Genomic DNA, 25,781 nt, shown 5'->3' with positions numbered 1-25,781 from the left:
TGGATTCTGTGGCTGTGGCAATCCACACATTAAAATCCAAACAAATAAATACCATTCCCATACTATGAAATCCACAAATCCACATAACCTCAAGTAATTTTTTGAGTGCTTGGGCCAAAAGCATGAAATTTCAGTCCCAAGAAATCAAATAATGGTACAGTTTATATCAAGTACAGATACATTTTACTGTACATTAATTCCATCATCTGATATTCAATTCACCAGTAAACATTCTGAAAAAATTCTATTGCAAACATGTGTGCAGATGCAATTAAGTAAAACAGTGAATCCATCAAAACATCAAAATCTTTACAGCATGGAAGCTTTAACAGAATCAGAAGAAGAAAGATGTCACAATTGTATGACACATGCCTCCTGAAAATGCTTGAAAGAAAAATAAATAAAGTCCACAACAGGGGCATAACTCCAGAAAAACTAATATTAAAGAGACAAAGTGCATAAAATAAGTGCATCTCTGCTCTGTATGAAGGTTGAAAACATTTGTCCCTGTACTTTCAGAAAAACCTGCTTACATGCAAAACTTTTGTAATATGGATGCCGATGACAAAGAAAGGGTGAACAACTCTGCTAGATGTTTGAAAAAATTCAAATAGATGAGCTAAAATTAATCAGATATGAAAGTCCAAATAATATGACTTTTTTGTGTATGTTCACAAGTTGCTATCATGCCAACATTCAAATTCATTTTAAAAATTCTTTTTAAAAAAATCTACTTAATATGTCTTCAAGGTCGTCAAGGGTCATAACTCTTGTAAAAGTCTCTCAGTAAGTAATCAAAGGTCGTCAATAAGACTTGGTAGCCTGGACGCTCTTTTTTCCTTTGAAACTCTGTCTGTTTTAAGGACAACAGACTGCCAAAACAAATGAGAAGCCATTGTCTGCTGACCCCTATGAATAATTAAAATTTGAGATATTATGCACAAGTCTCTAGTGACAGATTCAGTTTTTTACAGGAGTGCAAATGTACTTGAGCAGACAGTCAGTCATGCCTCTATTTTTAGAAAGTTTCTTTTCAACTTGTAAAAGCAGAAGACAAAAGGTTGCTGATAATTCGCCATGATATTCAGTAACAAGAGATGTGAAAACTGCCTGAAAACTTTTTTTTTCTTCAAACATTTTGTATTTTTGGTAACAATGACATTAACTGAAGCGGCCACAAAAATATCTCCATCCTTTCAGAGCTATTAAGCTACCTACATACAAAGTTCCATTGCAATATCTCAATCCTATTTAGGGTTATTGAGTTGAAATCAATTTTCAATTTTCAGTAACAGTTACCCCAAACACTGTTCAATGCTTTTAAGTTTGCTATACACCAAGCCTAGTGACAGTATGTGAATCCTATAAACTGGAAACCACCTTTTGGATGAAAATCCCTTATTGATAACTGTGACCATAACTCTCAAGTACATCATTACCAAAAAGAAAAAGTTCAGGTTGTGACCTCATAATGACAATCTGCAATGTCTGCCATTTCACATTCTTGTCTTATTTCTGCATTCTTGGGTCATAAATGAAGATCAGATGAGCAACCTGAGAATACTGAAATCAAATACAGAGAAAATGCAATTAAGGGGAAATTACCAGTTGTCATAGGTTCACTACCTCAACACCTGGACTGGTATTAGAACCACTCCAAACAAAATTTCTGCATTCAAAAAGGTACATAGACCAAAACCTAAGCCCACAACACCAAGGAGGAATTTTCAAAGTATGAAGATTTATTAAGTTATGCTTTATCATGTTCAAATGAAGTCATGGAATGCTGAACTTGACTTCTATTTGAGTGAAATTACATCCATTAAAAAGGACTTTTCACAGCAATAGCCAGAATTTCAAGATAAGCAAGTTCCAGATTACAACCAAGTTTCTACTGTACATGTGATGCTTTTAATCTTTAAATATCAACCCTTACAAAGTAACAAAGCTGACAAACTGAACAATCACTGCCAATCCTTACACTATTCCCAGAGTTTCTCTGTCAATCTGACACACTGCTTCTCCAAGCAGAAGACAAAGATCTGCAGACAATTCATTAGCTAGACCCTAAACAAACACAGAATTTCACAGATCACATAAAGTAAGGAATTCATTTTCTGGAAATCTTTCAAGAAGTCAAAGGTTGTATCATTGGCCACTTCATGCTTGGTCAGAAGCTGCCAAATGTTCAGCCTTAAATAAATAGTGGCAAATGCTCTCAGTGGGTAGGGTCATTACAAAAACTGTGTTTCTCTTTATTCAGATAAATCATGCCCAGAATAAATCATTATCGGAGATAAATCACAGATTCTAAGGAATGAAGATAATTTCCAGTATTAAATGAGTTTTTAGCTGCTAGGTCTAATGAGTTTTTCGAGCCATTTATGTGGAGACAATCTACTATGTGACAAGCATGGCAGATATCTCCCTGAAATATACATCTGTCAAAGCCAGGCTAAATAGTCCTGGGCACTCTTAACCACAAGATAAAAGCAAAACCAATATCTTGAAATATTTCTTTTTCCTATAGACAAATTTATCAAAAGGTTTCATTCTTAATTGGTAATTTAAAAGTTACAGAGTTGTGATAATAAATATATATTTTCTGGAATCTGAGCTTACAAATACCAATAAGAATTCTAAGTGTTTTTTTTTTTTTCACTTTAGGGCTAATATTCAGAATTCACTTACAGAATCACTTGCAGGTCTGTAGTCAAAACTATGAAATTGCCAAGGGTCTGAAGTAACTGACCCCAATCACAAAAGGAGTCATCTCCTAATAACCTAATCACAGGCAATAATCCTACAAAACTTGAAATATGTCATTCAATAATTCAAAATGAGGCCCTATTGCCCAGTAAGCCAATCAATAACTTCTTTATTACATAAAACCATGAATATATTTTCAGATTTCATTCCTTCAAGTTTTGACTTGTGCCCAGCAAACCAGTGTTTAAATGTATACCAAGCACACAACATTTTTAACTATGGATCAGTGACTTAAAAAAGCAGTCATAATTACAATTAATGTCATAATGCTACTTTCAAGTCATGTGGTATTTGCAACAAATTTCATACTGCAACCTCATGCCCTGAAATCTTTGAGCCCTGTAATAATCACAACTAATGTCATAATGTAAAATAATTGTCATCATGTAACTCTGACTATATTGTAACCTTCAATCTCTGCAATGTCATATTGTAACCTTCAATCTTTGCAATGTCATATTGTAACCTTCAATCTCTGCAATGTCATATTGTAACCTTCAATCTTTGCCATGTCAAATTGTAACATTCAATCTCTGCAATGTCATATTTTAACCTTTAATGTCTGCAATGTCATATTGTAACAATGTCATATTGTAACCTTCACTCTATGCAATTGTCATATTGTAACCTCCAGTCTTTGCAATGTCATATTGTAACCTTCAATCTCTGCAATGTCATATTGTAACCTTCAATTTCTGCAATGTCATATTGTAACATTCAATCTCTGCAACTGTCATATTGTAACCTTCGATCTCTGCAATGTCATATTGTAATCTCCAGTCTTTGCAATGTCATATTGTAACCTTCAATCTCTGCAGTGTCATATTGTAACCTTCAATCTCTGCAATGTCATATTGTAACCTTCAATCTCTGCAGTGTCATATTGTAACCTTCAATCTCTGCAGTGTCATATTGTAACCTTCAATCTCTGCAGTGTCATATTGTAACCTTCAATCTCTGCAGTGTCATATTGTAACATTCAATCTCTGCAGTGTCAAATTGTAACATTCAATCTCTGCAATGTCATATTGTAACCTTCAATCTCTGCAATGTCATATTGTAACATTCAATCTCTGCAGTGTCATATTGTAACCTTCGATCTCTGCAATGTCATACTGTAACCTTCATTCTCTGCAGTGTCATATTGTAACCTTCGATCTCTGCAGTGTCATACTGTAACCTTCGATCTTTGCAATGTCATACTGTAACATTCAATCTCTGCAGTGTCATATTGTAACATTCAATCTCTGCAGTGTCATATTGTAACATTCAATCTCTGCAATGTCATATTGTAACCTTCAATCTCTGCAGTGTCATATTGTAACCTTCAATCTCTGCAGTGTCATATTGTAACCTTCAATCTCTGCAATGTCATATTGTACCCTCCAATCTCTGCAATGTCATATTGTAACATTCAATCTCTGCAATGTCATATTGTAACCTTCAATCTCTGCAATGTCATATTGTAACATTCAATCTCTGCAATGTCATATTGTAACCTTCAATCGCTGCAATGTCATATTGTAACATTCAATCTCTGCAGTGTCATATTGTAACTTTCAATCACTGCAATATCATATATTGTAACATTCAATCTCTGCTGCAATGTCATATTGTCACTTTCAAGCTCTGTAATAATCACAACTAATGTCATATTGTAACTTTCAATCTCTAAAGGTAAAGGAATATAATCTCAGCTGGCTAGAGTAGAACCTCTAGATTTTACCCACTTGGCTGTCAGATCTCTTTACTGACTTACACCACTGGTGATGATTCCTTGCATTTTATGAGATTTTAATGCACTACTAATTAAATAAAAAAAAGTCACTTTTGTCTGCAATTTTGGCTCCACAAATCTCTGGATGCTTTCACAAACTAAGAAATCAAAGAATTATCAAAAGACTGATAAAACTCATTTATCCTGATTTTCAGTTCTAATCTAATTAATCATCGAAAGTTTATCCATGGATATCCCAGTTAAGCATACAGTTTTATAGCTTACATGTCTAGCGGACATGTTTTATGGGTCTTTATGGAACCCATTAAACAGAAAGAACCCCTTTACATCAGTGATAGATGCAGAACAAGCCTCAGGAAGGCCGCCTTGTATGTTAGACATATTATTTATGACCAACTCTTGTCTGAAAGCAAAATTATGTTCAAAATGACAAATGAACCTGAAGTCTGCAGATGTGGAAGTGTTTTAAATGAGGATGGATTGGAAATTGAAAATATTTGTTTTCTAATCTGTCATTAAAATTCTATAAAACTGAGTTTGGAGATCATAAAGACATATCAGCGGGTATCTAATTCTGTATGCATCAACATTGACCTTTAACCAAATTACCTCAAAGTATAGACTACAAGCAATCAGCCTATGAAGTTTGATGGCCACAGACCCAAGGGTAATTAGAAATGTTTTCAATCCAAAGGACAGTTACCCTCTCATGGTACTGACCCCCAAAACAACTTCCTGACCACAGGAAATAATCCTCCGTTATTTATAGTATATATTGCCCCTGTCCCCCAATCCTGCCACTCCAGTAAAAAAATCAGGTTAAGGGTCACTGTGACCTTAAACCTATTGACCCCAAATTTATTAGAGGTCATCAGGAGCCAACTGTTACCAATGAAGTAAAACAGCAGCAGGCACAAATGTTCTATAGTTATTAAGTGGAAATCATTTTCATTCACATGACCTTGGCCTTTGACCTACTCACCATAAAATAATAGGGGTCATCTAAAGACAATCATCCTATGAAGCATTATTTAGTTACTGAGGGGAAGAAATTTTCCAGCTGAAGTTTAATGTGATCTTGACCTTTGGCCTATAGATCCTATTTTCCTAAGTTTTTGAGTGGAAACCAGTTTCAGTCTCAAGGTCACTGTGACAGTGAAGTTTGACCTACTGACTCTTAAAACAATTGGGTTCTTCTATGAATCATCCTATATTTGACAATCCGAGGACCAAGCATTCTCCTCTAGTTATTGATTGGAAACCAAATGGTGTACCAACCAACCGAGAGACCAACAGACAGCTAAACAATGAGCAAAACAATATACCCACCTCTTCTTTGAAGTATGACAGAGAAGTCAGAAGTTCACAAGTGAGATAAGTAACATAGAACAGAAATCAAGACCTGTATAGCTAAACTTTTAACTAAAAAAATCCTAGAAAACGAACATATTTATGGAACAATAAACATTTGATTTATACAGCAGTTAGTCTGCTCTGTAGACCACTAGTAGTAAATCATGACTCTGAAAATGGCAACTCTGCTAGAAATAATTTGAAAGCAAATTTGAAATATTTCCTGATATTTCTTGAGAACAAGGTATATTAGAAACAGTAGTCAATTACAGAAATATTAGGTACAGAAAAGGCATTGTAAGTCCTTAGACTATCTATGACAAAAAGTCAGGCATTTTATTTGGCAGCCTTCTTAGGGAAAGTCTAAAGTACCATAATGTTTAATATAATGAGATGCAGTAACATATTCATATCCAAATGTTCTCAACAAACATTCACAACTAAAAGCTGCATATTTCAATCACACCAGTGAAGTCTTTCAGGCTACAAGTACTTCCCCTAATTGCCAATTACTTAAAGGAAAAAGTACTAAAACAGGAAATCCTAACTAGGTGTATTTCCCATTACTGAAGTACTGTAGAATCATTTAATTTTGTGGGCATTACATTTTTGAGGTTATTTTGTGAAGATCTGAATTTGTGAAATTCAACTTTTACGGGAATTTTGTTTGTTCTAAGGATTTAATTTCATGGATTCACTCAACCATGAAATCCACAAAATATAGTCCTCCACAGAGATTTATTTCACAAAATATGCATTAGCAAGTTCATGTCCAAAAAGATCATCATTCTACATAATTATATGGTTCAGATTTTTAGTATTTAAATTATTTTGATTGAAATATAGAACTAGACTTTTTTTCAAACTGAAGAATTCTCTTTCAATCCTGACTGATATCCTAGTAAAATATGTTCCCTCTATTAGTAATTAAACATTCTTAAGTCTGTGCTAATTGTCTCTAATTTGTGTTAAAAATAAAAATGACCACTTCTTATTAGCAATGTTTTGGAAAATTTGCAACATCTGTGTGTGCCAGGAAGTCACACAAAAAAAGTTTTTTCCCAAGCTGATGACTCACATTTTGTGGGCAATAAACTAAAACTTTGCAGCAATTATTGTACCTTTTTATGTGAAACTTAAAAAAAAAGTTTTACAGATTTCCCAAAAACCTTCTGCCACTTGAGTTGAAGCAACCTCTTATTCTTTACCCAAAGAAATTGTTATTCTAACTGCATGGCCAAAAGCATGGACACCTCTGAAAGGAAAACTGTCTTGCTCATTGGCTTCTATCCATACTTACCTGAGGGAACTCAAGATCTAAACTGAGATTTGAGACCTATCTCAGAAAGTTGTCCTGCCATTGGTCAATTTCAAGTTTGAGCTGAGAGACATTATCAACTAATCAAATGCTAGCAGCTAGTCTGAGATATGGGACTGGTTTCTAAATACAGACTCATAGTCTTAGGACCTAAAGAAAATATTGGAAAATGGTGAGGACAGTCTAAATATAAGTGAAAACAGAATTTAGAACATGCATATCACTTACAAACAGTCTTCAAACTAATGTATTCTGTCTATATCATCTAAAATAAAATTCATCTCCCAGTATTTCTGGTAACATAATGTTCACAATTGATGAGAACATATTCAGCGGGTGGCTGCATTTTAAAATAAACAGCAGGCCAAGAGTAGGAAACTTTATTGCCAATTTCCTTCACAACTGCCTGCATACTGTGTTTCAGAAGACATTTAAGATGTCACTTGACAAAAATAATTAGAAGACAATGTTCATTTTCTTAAATTAAAACTATAAAACACTTTTCCACAGCAGAAGAAACTTAAATCCAGCAGGGAGGCTTTCAAAAACTGAAGTTTTACAGATTTCCTGAGAAGTGATTAAAGAGAATCTGTGCCAGAAGTGTACTTGATTGGTAAGTTAGAAAAGTCTGTAACTTCATCAATAATTGAGCAGAACTCAGAGACATTTAGTCTTTAGTAATTACACCAAAACACTCTTTTTTTCATGCTGTTTCATTCTGTACATGAATGGTAAATGGTTCTTGCAAACAACATAAAAACAGGCATATTTTTAAGGAGATAATTATGTCTCCCCCCCTCTGGGGGAGACATATTGTTTTTGCCCTGTCCGTCCATCCATCCTTCCGTCCGTCCGTACGTCACACTTCATTTCCGAGCAATAACTGGAGAACCATTTGACCTGGAACCTTCAAACTTCATAGGGTTGTAGGGCTGCTGGAGTAGACAGCCCCTATTGTTTTTTGGGTCACTCCATCAAAGGTCAAGGTCACAGGGGCCTGAACATTGAAAACCATTTCCGATCAATAACTAGAGAACCACTTGACCACGAATGTTGAAACTTCATAGGATGATTGGTCATGTAGAGTAAATGACCCCTATTGATTTTGGGGTCACTCCGTCAAAGGTCAAGGTCACAGGGGCCTGAACATTAACAAGAGCTGTCTGATGACAGCGCGCTTGACTATTCAAAGAATTGATTGAAGAATGGGGTTAAAATATTTCCGCAGATATTGAGACAAAAGAAATAAATAGATTAGACAAACAATGTTCCTGTATTACTTTGATTTCGATAAGTCTTGCACTAAATGGCAATATATGAGGCAATTTCAAAGTCCAAAAAGGGCCATAATTCAGTCAAAATAGTTATGTACTCCTGCCTACAGATGGAAATCATAATGATAAACAAGTGTTCAAAGTTTAAAAGCCATATGTCAAATAGTTTTGACAAAACATGGACTTGTATGAAAACAGAACAAATTTCAAAGTCCAAAAAGGGCCATAATTCAGCCAAAATAGATGACAGCACTATTTTCTCTTTCCTACAGATAGAGACTATGATACTAAACAAGTGATAAAAGTTTCAAAGCCATATGTCAAACACTTTACAAAAAATATGAACTGGTACGAAAAACTTAACCAAGATTTCTAAGTCAAAAGGGGCCATAATTCAGCCAAAATCCTTGATGGAGTTATGTACTCTTGCCTATAACTGGACATGGTGATGGTAAACAGGTGTTGAAAGTTTCAAAGCTTTATCTCAAAAGACTTTGTCAAAATATGAACTGGTACAAAATATTAACCAAGATTTCTAAGTCGAAAGTGGCCATTATTCAGCCAAAATCGCTGATGGAGTTATGTACTCTTGCCTATAACTGGCCATGGTGATGGTAAACAAGTGTTGAAAGTTTCAAAGCTTTATCTTAAAAGACTTTGTCAAAATATGAACTGGTACGAAAAACTTAACCATGATTTCTAAGTTAAAAGGGGCCATAATTCAGCCAAAATCCTTGATGGAGTTATGTGCTCTTGCCTATAACTGGCCATGATGATAGTAAACAAGTGTTGAAAGTTTCAAAGCTTTATCTCAAAAGACTTTGTCAAAATGTGGACAGGTACGAAAAACTTAACCAAGGTGTGACGCCGACGCCGTGGTGAGTAGGATAGCTCTACTTATTCTTCGAATAGTCAAGCTAAAAACTATTTCCGATCAATAACTGGAGAACCACTTGACCCAGAACGTTGAAACTTCATAGCATGATTAATAATGTAGAGTAGATGACCCCTATTGTTTTAGGGGTCACTCTGTCAAAGGTCAAGGACACAGGGGCCTGAACATTGAAAACCATTTCCGATCAATAACTTGAGTACCACTTGACCCAGAATGTTGAAACTTCGTAGGATGATTGTACATGTAGAGTAGATGACCCCTATTGATTTTGGGGTCACTCCGTCAAAGGTCAAGGTCACAGGGGCCTGAACATTGAAAACCATTTCCGATCAATAACTTGAGTACCACTTGACCCAGAATGTTGAAACTTCGTAGGATGATTGTACATGTAGAGCAGATGGCCCTTATTGATTTTGGGATCACTCCGTTAAAGGTCAAGGTCACAGGGGCCTGAACATTGAAAACACTTTCCAGTCAGTAACTTGAGAACCACTTGACCCAGAATGTTGAAACTTAATAGGATGATTGGTCATCTAGGGTAGATGACCCCTATCCATTTTGGGGTCACTCTGTTAAAGGTCAAGGTCACAGGGGCCTGAACATTGATAACCGTTTCCGATCAATAACTTGAGAACCTCTTGATCCAGAATTTTGAAACTTCATAGGATGACTGAACATGCAGAGTAGATGACCCCTTTTGATTTTGGGGTCACTCTGTTAAAGGTCAAGGTCACAGGAGCCTGAACATGGAAAACAATCTCTGATCAATAACTTGAGAACCACTTGACCCAGAATGTTGAAACTTCGTAGGATGATTGAACATGCAGAGTAGATGAACCCTATTGGTTTTGGGGTCAGTCTATTAAAGGTCAATGTCACAGGGGCCTGGTCTTGTAAAATCATTTCTGGAAAATAACTTGAGAACCACTTGACCTAGAATGTTGAAACTTAATAGGATGATTGGACATACAGAGTAGATGACCCCTATTTATTTTGAGGTCACTCGATCAAAGGTCAAGGTTACAGGAGCCTAAACAGTGACTTGAGAACCACTAGGCTAAGAGTGTTGAAATTTAGCAGGATGACTGGACATGCCAAGTAGATGATCCCTATTGCAGCAAACCATCAGTGTTTCTTTGACTTTCGCTCCTTACCCCTATTGACTTCTTGCCTATAGGATTTTGCATTGGGGGAGACATGCGCTTTTTTACAAAAGCAATTTTTAGTTCATTTGGTCATTTAATGCTATTTATAAAAATTACTGCCATTTTGAAATTGCTGCCGTGCTGGTTTTAAATTAGAGTGAGATCAATATAGTCAAGTTTGGAGTCACACCAGCACAATCTAGGTTAAATGGCAACTTTTCTACAGGAAAAAGTGACCATGTCCCCTGGTTGCCATGTTTTTTAATGAATCTGGATAATTTGAACAATCTTGGTAGAGGGTTACATAAGGCCCATTTGACAATGTATGAAATTATTTCAAAATCAGAGCAGCCGTTTAGGAGATGTTGTTTAAAGATTTTTCTATGTTTAGCCCTGTTGGCCCCTATGTACAACCAAGTGGAACCATTTGAACATCTTTGGAAGAAGACCACCCAAGGAACATCCAGGCCAAGTTTCATCAACTTCCATCAAATCCAACAAATGGTTTCAGAGGAGATGTTGTTTAAAGGAAAGTGTTGCCAGACAGACGCCAGACAGTGAGTGATCACAATAGCTCACCCAGAGCACTTTGTGTTCAGGTGAGCTAAAAACAAACAAGAGGGCCATGATGGCCCTAGGTCGCTCACCAGAGTAACACACCATAACAAACATGTTTGACCTATTGACCCAGTTTTTGAAACCACATGACCCAGTTTCAAACTTGTCTGAGTTTTCAAGGAGATAAACATTCTGACCAAGTTTCATGAAGATTGGAGCAAAAATGTGACCTCTAGTGTTATTTTCTTCGATTTGGCCTAGTAACCTAGTTTTTGACCTAGTGACCTAGTTTTTGACCCCACATGACCCAGTTTAAAACTTGTCCATCATTTGATGAAAACAAACATTCTGACAAAGTTTTGTAAAGATTGGAGCAAAAAGGTGGCCTCTAGAGTATAAACAAGCTTTTCCTTTGATTTTACAAAGTGACCTAGTTTTTGACCCTACATGACCCAGAGTCGAAATTATACAAGACTTCATGATACCAAACATTCTGACCAAGTTTTATGAAGACTGAATGTGGCCCCTAGAGTGTTAACAGGCTTTTCCTTTGATTTGTCCAGGTGACCTAGTTTTTGACCCCATAGGACCAAGTTTCGAACTTGGCCTAGAGGACATCAAGATAAACATTCTGTTTCATGAAGATTGCATCATAAATGTGGCTTCTAGAGTGTTAACAAGCTTTTCCTTTAATTTGACTGCGTGACCTAGTTTTTGACCCCAAATGACCCAGACTCAAACCTGGTCGAAAGATCATGAAGATAAACATTCTGACCAAGTTTCATGACGATAGGGTCATAAATGTGCCCTCTAGAGTGTTAACAAGCTTTTTCTTTAAACTGAGTGACCTAGTTTTTGACCCTACATGACCCAGATTCGAACTTGACCTAGAGGTCATCAAGACAAACATTCTGACTAATTCTCATGGGTTTCAAACTTAAAATGCGGTCTCTAGAGTGTTAACAAGATTTTCCTTTGATCTGGCCTAGTGGCCTAGTTTTTGACCTGACATGACCCAGATTCAAACTTGGCCTAAAGATCATGAAGATAAACATTCTGACCAAGTTTCATGATGATAGGGTCATAAATGTGGCCTCTAGAGTGTTAACAAGCTTTTCCTTTAAATTGACCTGGTGACCTAGTTTTTGACCCCACATGACCTAGATTCAAATATGACCTAGAGGTCATCAAGACAAACATTTTGACTAATTCTCATGGGTTTCAAACTTTAAATGTGGTCTCTAGAGTGTTAACAAGATTTTCCTTTGATCTGGCTTAATGACCTAGTTTTTGACCCGAAATGACCCAGATTCATCCTTGGCCTAGGAATCATCAAGATAAAAATTCTGACCAAGTTTCATGAAGATAAGGTCATAAATGTTGCCTCTAGAGTGTTAACAAGCTTTTTCTTTGATTTGACCGAGTGACCTAGTTTTTGAACCAACATGACCCAGGTTCAAACCTGGCCTAGAGGTCATCAAGACAAACATTCTGACCAAGTTTCATGAAGATAGGGTCATAAGTGTGGCCTCTAGAGTGTTAATAAGCTTTTCCTTTGATTTGACCTGGTGACCTAGTTTTTGACCCCAGATGACCTAATATCGAACTTGTCCTAGATTTTATTGAGGGTAACATTCTGACCAAGTTTCATTAAGATTGGGCCAAAATTGTGACCTCTAGAGTGTTAACAGTCAAATTGTTAACGACGATGGACGACTGGCGATGGACGACTGATGACAGATGACTGACGACGGACACAGGGCAGTCACAAAAGCTCACCTTGAGCACTTTGTGCTCTGGTGAGCTAAGGTGAACTAAAAATGTGAGCTCATAAGAAATTAGAAAATCTTGAATTCCTGGTTGCTTATAGAATTCTAAGACAACAAGATTTTGTTAGTAAAGGCTCAAAATGTTTTCTTCTAATGAATTTTGATCAACCTATTTGTTCACAGAAAAATTTAGCATATTAGATGTTAAGAAATGGCTGAATTTGCCACATGAAAATGCTTGTATGCACAGAGTGATTTGCCTTTGCAGAGGTCATACGTAATGTGTGCATCATTATCATCTCAGCAGACAACTAGTGAGGTATTCCATGATTAACACTGACAAAATACTTACATTTTTATTGAGTCTAATTACTTCTTAATCTTCTTACATTGGCATAATTCCTGAAAGAAAAGGAAAATGGGAAAAATCTGAGACTTGTATGATGACCAATTAAATAATATAAATCACATCAATTAAACACAAACAAAGAAATGAAATTCCTATTACTATCACTTTTAAAATCAATTGAATAATTTATGACCTTACGAAAAGGATATTCTGGCTAAATAAATTAATTTAGAAGTTCAAAAATTCCAAAAATACACAGTAAAAGAAGATTTTCATATTTAATATAAAACAGTTTTATTAATTAAACTGCCCTTTCAAATGTTAAAAAAGCAAAGGAAAAGAAGAGCTCGTCGAACACGAAATGCCCCCCTTGATGCATTCAGTAATTACACAAGGAACAGAAATTATATGCTCACTGTAAACAAAAGTTCTACCATTCTGGTTTAATCTGACCTAGACCTTTAACCTATGTACCTAACAAGAGATTACAGAGTGATCTTGGCGCCATCCACTGAGCCATTTTTGAATGTTCCAAATTTCAAGACTAGCTCAAGGTCAAAATCAAGGTCAAATTTAATTTTGGTACAAAACAATGTGTATGTGGTCCAAATTTGAAAGCTGCGGCTTGAGAAATGTGAAGGCAGGTCACTAGATCAATTTCAAGGTCAAAGTTCATTTTGGTAGACAGAACTATGCATGTGCTTCAGATTTGGAGGTTGTAGCTTGAGAAATGTGGAAGTAGGTAATAGGTAACAAGAGCTGTCTGATGACAGCGGGCTCGACTATTCGAAGAATTGATTGAAGAATGGGGTCAAAATATTTCCACGGATATTCAGACAAAAGAAATAAATAGATGAGACAAACAATGTTCCTGTATTACTTTGATTTCGATAAGTCTTGCACTAAATGGCTATATGATCCAATTTTAAAGTCCAAAAAGGGCCATAATTCAGTCAAAATAGTTATGTACTCTTGCCTACAGATGGAAATCATAATGATAAACAAGTGTTCGAAGTTTAAAAGCCATATGTCAAATAGTTTTGACAAAACATGGACTTGTATGAAAACAGAACCAATTTCAAAGTCCAAAAAGGACCATAATTCAGCCAAAATAGATGACAGAGTTACGTTCTCTTTCCTACAGATAGAGACTATTATACTAAACAAGTGATAAAAGTTTCAAAGCCATATGTCAAACACTTTACAAAAAATATGAACTGGTACGAAAAACTTAACCAAGATTTCTAAGTCAAAAGGGGCCATAATTCAGCCAAAATCCTTGATGGAGTTATGTACTCTTGCCTATAACTGGACATGGTGATGGTAAACAGGTGTTGAAAGTTTCAAAGCTTTATCTCAAAAGACTTTGTCAAAATATGAACTGGTACGAAATATTAACCCAGATTTCTAAGTCAAAAAGGGCCATAATTCAGCCAAAATCCTTAATGGAGTTATGTGCTCTTGCCTATAACTGGACATGGTGATGGTAAACAAGTGTTGAAAGTTTCAACGCTTAATCTCAAAAGACTTTGACTAAATATGAACTGGTACGAAAAACTTAACCAAGATTTCTAAGTCGAAAGGGGCCATAATTCAGCCAAAATCCCTGATGGAGTTATGTACTCTTGCCTATAACTGGCCATGGTGATGGTAAACAAGTGTTGAAAGTTTCAAAGCTTTATCTTTAAAGACTTTGTCAAAATATGAACTGGTACGAAAAACTTAACCATGATTTCTAAGTCAAAAGGGGCCATAATTCAGCCAAAATCCTTGATGGAGTTATGTGCTCTTGCCTATAACTGGCCATGATGATGGTAAACAAGTGTTGAAAGTTTCAAAGCTTTATCTCAAAAGACTTTGTCAAAATGTGGACTGGTACGAAAAACTTAACCAAGGTGTGACGCCGACGCCGTCGCCGACGCCGACACCGACGCCGACGCCGACGCCGTGGTGAGTAGGATAGCTCTACTTATTCTTCGAATAGTCGAGCTAAAAATCAATGTCAAATTTCAATTCAGAACACAAAAATATGCATGCGGTCCAAATTTGAAGCCTGTAGCTTCAGAAATGTGAAAGTAGGTCACTAGGTCAATCTCAAGATCAAAGTTCATTTCGGTACATAAAACTATGCATGTGGTTCAAATTTGAAGGCTGTAGCTTGAGAAATGTGAAAGTAGGTCAATAGGTCAAAATCAAAGTCAAATTTTATTTCAGAACACAAAACTATGCAAGTGGTCCAAATTTGAAGCCTGTACCTTGAGAAATGCGAAAGTAGGTCACTAGGTCAATCTCAAGATCAAAGTTCATTTCAGTACACAAAACTATGCTTGTGGTTTAAATTTGAAGGCTGTAGCTTGAGAAATGTGAAAGTAGGTCACTAGGTCAAAATCAGGGTCAAATTTTATTTTTGAACAAAAAACTATGCATGTGGTCCAAACTTGAAGCCTGTACCTTCAAAAATGTGAAAGTAGGTCACTAGTAGGTCATATATATGTATATATTTTTCCCTATATAAGTCTATATAAACCATGTGACCACCCGGGTGGGGGCATATTTGACCCCAGAGAAATTATCTGAACAATCTTAGTCAAGGACCACTAGATTTTGCTACATACCAAATATCAAAGCCCTAGGCCCTATGGTTTTGGACAAGAAGATCAGAAACCGTTTCACTCTTCCTGGCCAATGTGACCTTGACCTCTGACCTAATGACCTCAAAATCAATAGGGAACATCTGCTGGCCATGGCCAACCTAATAATCAATTTTCCTGACACTAGACCCAAGCGTTCTTGAGTTATTGCCTGGAAACCATTTTACTGTTCCTGGTCACTGTGACCTTGACCTTTGACCTACTGACCTCAAAATCAATAGGGGTCATCTGCTGGTCATGACCAACCTCCTTATCAACTTTCGTGACCCTAGGCCTAAGCGTTCTTGAGTTATCATCCGGAAACCATTTTACTATTCAGGGTCACTGTGATCTTGACCTTTAACATACTGACCTCAAAATCAATAGGGGTCATCTGCTGGTCATTACCAACTTCCTATCAACTTTCATGATCCTAGGCCCAAGTGTTCTTGAGTTATCATCTGGAAACCGTTTTACTATTCAGGGTCACTGTGACCTTGACCTTTAACATACTGACCTCAAGGGTCATCTACAGGTGATGACCAACCTCCCTATCAACTTTCGTGATCCTAGGCCCAAGCGTTCTTGAGTTATCATCCGGAAACGGATTGGTCTACATTCCGACCGACCGACTGACATCTGCAAAACAATATACCCCTCCTTCTTTGAAGGGGGGCATAATAAATGTGTCATAGACCTCCAGATTTTGGCTAAAAATGATCTTTCTATAAAATTGAAGTTTGGTCATACTGTGAACATTAGAACATGAATTTTTGTATCTAAACTACCTTAAAAATGCAAAATAAATGGGGAAAAAAACATGCTGGAGTGGGGAATCTTAATTAAGTGGCTGCGGCAATAAACATTTTCCTGCAGTTTTGACCAATACACCATGGTGGAATACGTACTTCATGGAGGAATATGTACTAATGGTAACGTTAAATCTGAAGCCTTAAAATTAGGCAGTTTACCTCCAGTACCCCGTTACAAATGTATTTCAATTTTGAATGGAGAAAAATAGTAAAAGCATCTCACACTCTTATGTGTTTCCATAAATTATAATATGTCATTAACTAAGTTTCACGGCAATAATTTTTCTCATATATCTAACAAATTTCCATTTTTTGTTGTTGTATGATCTTGAGGACAGTGCCTTAAATATCTGATTTTAACCAACATTTTGGATAAAAGCAATACAGTTTCTTTAATGAAATTTAGATACCAACTGCGTAGCAGAAAACAACACAATTTCTACCTGTGTGGGGTATGCAAAATTGAATGAAGGGTTAACTGTTCATTGGGATTTTAATTCATGTGTCAAGGCAACCATGAAATCTACAAATATTAGCCCACCCCATGAACAAAAATGATTTCACAGTATCAGGAACATTAGACAAACTATAAGCAGACTTTGGAAAACTACCCGGAACTTCAGACAAACTATGAGCAACCTGGAACTTTAAACAAGCTATATAAGCAGACTTTGGAAAACTACCTGAAACTTTAGACAAAGTATAAGCAGACTTTGGAAAACTACCCAGACCTTTAGACAAACTATGAGCAGACTTTGGAAAACTACCCAGACCTTTAGACAAACTATAAGCAGACTTTGGAAAACTACCCAGACCTTTAGACAAACTATGAGCAGACTTTGGAAAACAACCCAGACCTTTAGACAAACTATAAGCAGACTTTGGAAAACTACCCAGACCTTTAGACAAACTATGAGCAGACTTTGGAAAACTACCTGAAACTTTAGACAAACTATAAGCAGACTTTGGAAAACTACCCAGACCTTTAGACAAACTATGAGCAGACTTTGGTAAACTACCTGGAACTTTAGACAAACTATAAGCAGACTCTGGAAAACTACCTGAAACTTTAGACAAACTATAAGCAGACTTTGGTAAACTACCTGGAACTTTAGACAAACTATAAGCAGACTCCGGAAAACTACCTGAAACTTCAGACAAACTAAAAGCAGACTTTGGAAAACTACCCAGACCTTTAGATAAACTATGAGCGGACTTTGGAAAACTACCTGAAACTTTAGACAAACTATAAGCAGACTTTGTAAAACTACCCAGACCTTTAGATAAACTATGAGCAGACTTTGGAAAACTACCTGAAACTTTAGACAAACTATAAGCAGACTTTGGAAAACTACCCAGACCTTTAGATAAACTATGAGCAGACTTTGGAAAACTACCCAGACCTTTAGATAAACTATGAGCAGACTTTGGAAAACTACCTGAAACTTTAGACAACTATAAGCAGACTTTGGAAAACTACCCAGACCTTCAAACAAACTATGAGCAGACTTTGGAAAACTACCCAGACCTTTAGACAAACTATAAGCAGACTTTGGAAAACTACCTGGAACTTCAGACAAACTATAAGCAGACTTTGGAAAACAACCCAGACCTTTAGACAAACTATAAGCAGACTTTGGAAAACTACCTGGAACTTTAGACAAACTATAAGCAGACTTTGGAAAACTACCTGGAACTTCAGACAAACTATAAGCAGACTTTGGAAAACAACACAGACCTTTAGACAAACTATAAGCAGACTTTGGAAAACAACCCAGACCTTTAGACAAACTATAAGCAGACTTTGGAAAACTACCTGGAACTTTAGACAAACTATAACCAGCCTGGAACTTTAGACACACTTATGAGCAGCCTGAAACTTTAGACAAACTGTAAGCAGACTTTGGAAAACTACCTGAAACTTTAGACAAACTATAAGCAGCCTGGAACTTTAGACAAACTATGAGCAGCCTGGAATTTTAGACAAACTATAAGCAGACTCTGGAAAACTACCTGAAACTTTAGACAAACTATAAGCAGACTTTGGTAAACTACCTGGAACTTTAGACAAACTATAAGCAGACTCTGGAAAACTACCTGAAACTTTAGACAAAGTAAAAGCAGACTTTGGAAAACTACCCAGACCTTTAGATAAACTATGAGTGGACTTTGGAAAACTACCTGAAACTTTAGACAAAGTATAAGCAGACTTTGGAAAACTACCCAGACCTTCAGACAAACTATGAGCAGACTTTGGAAAACTACCTTGAACTTTAGACAAACTATAAGGAGACTTTGGAAAACTACCTGGAACTTTAGACAAACAATAAGCAGTCTGGAACTTTAGACAAACTATGAACAGCCTGGAATTTTAGACAAACTATAAGCAGACTTTGGAAAACTACCTGAAACTTTAGACAAACTATAAGCAGACTTTGGAAAACTACCCAGACCTTCAGACAAACTATGAGCAGACTTTGGAAAACTACCTGGAACCTTAGACAAACTATAAGCAGACTTTGGAAAACTACCTGAAACTTTAGACAAACTATAAGCAGACTTTAGAAAACTATCCAGACCTTTAGACAAACTATGAGCAGACTTTGGAAAACTACCCAGACCTTCAGACAAACTATGAGCAGACTTTGGAAAACTACCTGAAACTTTAGACAAACTATAAGCAGACTTTGGAAAACTACCCAGACCTTTAGACAAACTATGAGCAGACTTTGGAAAACTACCTGAAACTTTAGACAAACTATAAGCAGACTTTAGAAAACTATCCAGACCTTTAGACAAACTATAAGCAGACTTTGGAAAACTACCCAGACCTTCAGACAAACTATGAGCAGACTTTGGAAAACTACCTGGAACCTTAGACAAACTATAAGGAGACTTTGGAAAACTACCTGGAACTTAAGACAAACTATAAGCAGACTTTGGAAAACTACCCAGACCTTTAGATAAACTATGAGCAGACTTTTGAAAACTACCTGGAACTTTAGACAAACTATAACCACACTTTGGAAAACTACCAGGAACTTTAGACAAACTATAACCACACTTTGGAAAACTACCAGGAACTTTAGACAAACTATATGGAGAGTTAGGAAAAACTACATTTAGCATCTGAAAAAACAAGCTGATTTCAATCAACTATGAGTAGATTATGCTAGAATCATTTTCAAATAAAGTAGAATAGATTCAGATCAATAAATTCAGAAACTAAATAAAACATTCGGTGTATATTTTTTCCTCCAAGCTTTATGATATACCAAAAATAATTCTTATATTTTACAGCCAGGTTCAAACAAGATTTAGAGTGGCATTTTATCTGGGCTCATTTAATCAGAACAAAAGTTATCAGAAAGTTCAGAAATATCTCAAATCATACAGAGATATGCTAGGAAACTGAGGAAGATCTATTCCAAGATGTCGCTTAAATCAAGAGTCCAATTGTCTCATCATCACACATAGATATAACCCTTCTGATCACAAGACAGAGATAGCACCCAGAAAATAGTATTAGACAGTCTTAGACCAGCCTTAAATAAATTCTTATAGTCTTAAACATGGCTGACTTAGATATATCTAAACTTAACTCTGACTCCATGCACTAGACAAAATAAGCCAGTTTCAGATTTATCTGGATTTTGATGTAACTATGACAACAAGGATGTTTTGCCATTTCCGACATAGATTGCGCATCAATAAATATTTTATACTTGTGACATATCATGGAATGGCATTGTCTGTAAATCTGGCAACATTGTCATTTCCTTACTCTTGGTCACAAAGTATAATAAAGATTTCAAACTTTGCAGGATGACTAAGCACCACTTGAGGAGGATCTAAATTATTTTCTTGGCCAATAGGCCTACGGTCAAGGTTCCAGAGATCCAGAATCTGAGAATGGTTTCCAGATTCTAAATCACAAAATTTGATTTTGAGGTCAAAGGTCACAGTAGCTGGGAGACTGAAAATGGTGATTGGATTGTAAGTCATATGGCTTTCAAACTTTAAAAAATGACTAAGTTCTACTAATGATAGATCCCTACTGATTTTGAGGTCATTGGCTCAAAGGTCTTAGGGACTGGACCTAACTTCTCGTAATTATTTCATTTAGAAAGTACAATAGATCTAGTTACAGCTTTCAAACTTTACACAACGACTATGTACAACCCAAGGAAGATAATTATTGACTTTGGGTTCAGTGGCTCACCAAGGTCATAGGGATACCCCCACCATCATTGTAATTTTTTAGAAATACATACTAAAATATTAAAAGTTATAGAGAACCTGAATATATGTGAATTTTTTCTCAGGTTAAAGCTTTATGAATACTGTAAAATCATTTTTTCCATGAGCTTAAAAGTTTGCTATTTCTAAAATTAGAAATGATTTGCAAAAAAAAGAGTATTTGACTACGATGTATAGCCATCTTGTGAAACAGATCTGTTTACTTAAATAAATAATATCATATTGCAAGAATTTGATATTTGTAAAAACAGACAGTTAGTGAATATAGTAAATAAACAAATCCCTCACGAAAAACTTCTGCTTTTACCGTAAGTATTAAATATCTTACCTCTTGACATAAAACCTTTCCACAGAAGCATAAAGTATTCTAAACCACAATGTTTTTAACTTAAAATAAAATAAGAATTGGAAAACCACAGGTCGCCCAACACGACATAAATGAAAATGTTGCAGGCTCGGTTTGATTGAGCCTGTTCATGAACGGTGGTGGAAGTGCAAGCTACCATTCATGCCCTCTAGCCATGGGTTGAGCAGAACTCAATATTTACACATGTTATAAGTACCAGAATGTAATTTAGAGACATCCCCAGATGTATTCATACGACGGTGCACATAAAACCTTCAAGGAAGAAATATCTATATAAATATGGAAAATATGTATGGAAATTACTTACTCTTTCAAAACCCGTATAATAGAAAAGCAAGACAGTCTGACAAATTTTTTTGCATACAAGCATTTCTTATGAAATTTGAATAATTCAAATCATAGGAATAGGGAAAATTCGCATCAAGTTGCGAAGATTAATTCATCGGGAACTCATTTACAAAAGATGAATCATTATAACAAGATAATAAATGCATGATCAGTATTTCTGATGACGTGATTATGCAAGCGCAGACAAAAAGAGACGTTTTAAGTAATATTCTTGCATCTCACGAGAATTCGCTAATATTGCTAGAGCCAAGGGGATTAATGCACCTTTGACCCATAAACTAGACAATTTAGGACAAGCAAAAGTTATCATTTGTGTCTCAACTATGAAAGACAGTTGAATGACAGACAATATTGTTAGTGTTGAACATCTAATTTAATTTTGAAGTAAAGAATGATTTTTGAATGGCAGTCAATTAAGTATTACAATTTAGTAAATCTCTCAATTTGTTTACTTTTCATCCATTTTAAGTATATTCACTCATTAATTATCAAAAACATTAACTGATGAAGGAAAACAATATATTTTCCATCCATTTTTATTAAGAAACAAGTTATTATGTGTAAAGAAAAGGGTAATTATATATAAAAGCCGCTGATAAATTCTTTCTTAACTTCAGCCTATTTCTCAGAGATCAATAATTATTCAAGTTAATTAAAATAAAATGACTCAGCAAAACTTGAGGTTTCAGGTTGTACACTTAAAATGCAGATCGTTCCCTGAAACAATTTGCATGGCACATCTGGAACTGGAAAAGCAATCAGCCCTTAAAAGTCCATTGTGTGAATCATGAACCTAAGAAACTTAATTTGAAGAGTTTTAAATCACAATTTTAAACATCCTTAGACACTTTGTTGGTAACTAATTTCTGATTTTAGGACCAGATATTTGAAACTTTAGGATTGCCAAAGACAACAGTTTAATAGAAAAGGCTTAAATACTTGGTTAAAAACAGTATTTCTGCAAAGACCATTAAATTTATTCTGTTAAAATCACCTAGCAACCAGCTGCCCACAATCATCCTTCCCCCACTCCCCCAATATCTCTTGCATTTGGAAAACAATTTTCTAAATTCAAGGAAATGACAGTTTCTACCACTGCATCAAAGTACAATGTCTTAAGAATACAATTTGACATATTAAGATGGGGACAAACTTTGACAGAGTTTAGTCATCTTCCTTTTAAAAGAAACTTAGCACATTTTCTGTTGGAAGTATAAAACATTATTTCATGCATAAATTTCAGTATCTGGTAATAAGACTAAATACCCTCTTATGACATAATAAAGGGAATTAATAAATGAAACACAATTCAATCTGTATTGGGTGCGCAGAGTTGTGTGTGTGTGTGTGTGTGTGTGGGGGGGAAGGGTAGGAGAGGGAAATTCGGATATGCCACAATATGAACCATAGATAGCTATCTTGCATGGTTTAGATATTAGCAATATATTTTTGACCATTTCTGTGTTTCAGAAGCTTTGTTCTGGCTCCAGCTGCTTGTAAATGGAGATGATTACATCAGCAATATTTATGATTGTATGAAGCAGGTGGTTTGCCTTTAAATATTCCATAAATTTCAGAAACAATAGTAACAGCTTGAAAAGAAGAGATATGAGACAATATTGTACATTTCAATTAATATCCTCCACTGACAACAGCTTCATGTATGCACTGGTGGCCAAAGCCTGAACAATATTTTTAAAAATGATGTTTTCAAGTTCTAGCTATAATGAAAATTGCTCATACACACATATTAGACAGAGAAGTATAACACTAGGGCTTGCCTAACTATAGGGCTTGCCTAACTATGTACTGTTTTCAAGTTTACTTCCTTTAAAATCTATTATATTAATGCATGTACCCTGCTTGTGTAATTTCTGCTATAATATATCCATCATACTTTGTTTGATAAATAATTAGGAAATGAATTGTCATTTTGCTTCCCTTGAATGTGAAACTGACTCTGCTAGGAATGAATGATAAAGTGAGTTCCTTTAAATGGCTCTAGGAAATATTGTAACATTGTTTGAGTGACTTGAGGAAATATTGCGACATTGTTTCAGAGACTAAAGGAATAATATTGGGTCATTGTCTTAAGGCAATATTTTGACATTGTCTGAAGGACTAAGACATATTGTGATATTTTTTGAATATATTGTGACATTCTTTGAATGCCTAGGAAATATTGTGACATTGTCTAAAGGAAATACATGTAAAATCTTTTGAATGACAAGGAAATATTGTGACATCTTCTGAATGACTAGGAAATACTGTGACATCTTCTGAATGACTAGGAAATACTGTGACATCTTCTGAATGACTAGGAAATACTGTGACATCTTCTGAATGACTAGGAAATACCGTGTCATCTTCTGAATGACTAGGAAATACTGGGACATCTTCTGAATGACTAGGAAATACTGGGGCATTATATTCATACAGGAGCTTCACCTTCACATGCAGCTGGACACCTTAGTTGTAAATTGGACTGTGATCCTATAAAGATGCTAACAGTGCACCAGAAAGCCTATAGTTCAACCACATACATTGAACAACATTCAACCTCTGTTAGCAAAAGATGTCAATTACTTTCAAAGATATTTGAGACAATCTTAAGTTACTGGCAACACTCAGGACCACTTGTAGGTGACTTACGATACTCAGGAACACTAACGACACTCACAACCACTTGCAGATCACTGACAACACTCGGAACCACTTTTGGATGACTGAAAACTTTCAGGACCACTTGTAGATGACTGATGACAGTCAGAATTACATTATGGACATCTTGTAAGTCATTGACAATGCTCAGAATCACTTATAGGCGAGTAACAATTCTTTGGACCACTTGTAGGTGACTGGTGACACTTGGACCCACTTGTAGGTCACTAACAACACTCAGTACCACTTTTCAGTCAATGAAGTCACTCAGGACATCATGTAGGCGAGTGACAAAACTCAAGACCACTTGTAAGTTGCTGACCTTGTAGGTGACTGACAATACCACACAAATGAACAAAGTGTAATCATAATCTAAATTAAAAACAAACTGACGTCTAAATTTCTGTGTTCCAGTATTTAAACATAATATCTATAGATTTATGCCAGACTATCAGACTACCGCAGATTTAAGCAAACTTTGGCATCAGACTACAAATTGCTGATACTATCTGCCTTATTTATGACTGTGCTTTCAATCCATTTCAGGAAAAATTATAAACAATCTTGTATATCAGCAATTTTCTGATTATTTTCAATGATTTTTTCATTTAAAACATATACCATACTGTTCCAAATGAGAAAATTTTGCATTATGACACAGTAGTATCACATACCAAACTATTCTAAGATGACTTTTCATCCAATACACATACTGTACTGTTCTAAACGAAAAAAAGTCCATACCCATAATCACATACCATACCATTTATAGAAGTACATGTGCCTATTAGCATACATGATGAATATGGAACTGGGACAGTATTAAAAGTCCGAAATTTGAGACTTTACAAGGAGCAATTATATACTAACTGCAGTAACCTTGACCAACCTGACCTTGACTTTTGAGATAGGGTATGGCTTTTTCTAGTGAGTGTTTATACAGTTTTTTTAATGTGACACCTGCCCTGGGCTCTACTGGAAATAAAAATTCTAGACAGGAACCTCCCTTGACTATCATCATTAAATAAGAAATCTCTACCTAATTTATTTTAAAATTTCCTTTTCATAGGATTTGTGATGGGTAACTATTGAATTCTTCGTGAATTGTGGGCAAGAGTATAAGCTGACAACATTTCTACATGAAATAATAATGTAGCTATCTAATGTTTTCTATTATATATCTTTTAAATGAAGCTATCTTGTTTTTCCACAATTTGAATGTAGCGATCTTGTTTTTCACATATAAATGTAGCTATCTTGTTTTTCACAAGTAATAGAGAATATCTCTTTAATAAATTGCTGTTTTGTTTACAACAGAATATATCTCTACTGAACTCAGATTTTTTATTTTTTCTCCACAAGTTAATTTTACAACTGACCCGCATTAAACATTTATTCAAGGCTTGACACTTATTAGCAATATTACGGTATAAGGGAACAAACAATAATGAAAACAAGAGTTTACAATTATCTTCTGTAATCAAACCCATAACTTCTGCATGCCTTACAACAGAATGTGTAACAGAGAATGCAAA

General features: G+C 35.6%; 1 long non-coding RNA gene across 1 annotated transcript in view; it reads right to left on the bottom strand.

Annotated features, from left to right (window-relative positions):
* Window positions 1-25,781, bottom strand: part of LOC123528724 (uncharacterized) — a 33,010-nt gene that overhangs the window by 4,935 nt on the left and 2,294 nt on the right. The window contains exon 2 of the long non-coding RNA XR_006682020.2: window positions 13,172-13,221. This is a non-coding gene — a long non-coding RNA (uncharacterized LOC123528724). The remainder of the gene's footprint in view (window positions 1-13,171; window positions 13,222-25,781) is intronic.

The sequence above is a fragment of the Mercenaria mercenaria genome, chromosome 13, assembly GCF_021730395.1.
Source record: "Mercenaria mercenaria strain notata chromosome 13, MADL_Memer_1, whole genome shotgun sequence".
Taxonomy (NCBI): Eukaryota; Metazoa; Mollusca; class Bivalvia; order Venerida; family Veneridae; genus Mercenaria; species Mercenaria mercenaria.
Note: the sequence above shows the minus strand (reverse complement) of the source record. Positions and strands in the feature narration are given on the sequence as shown.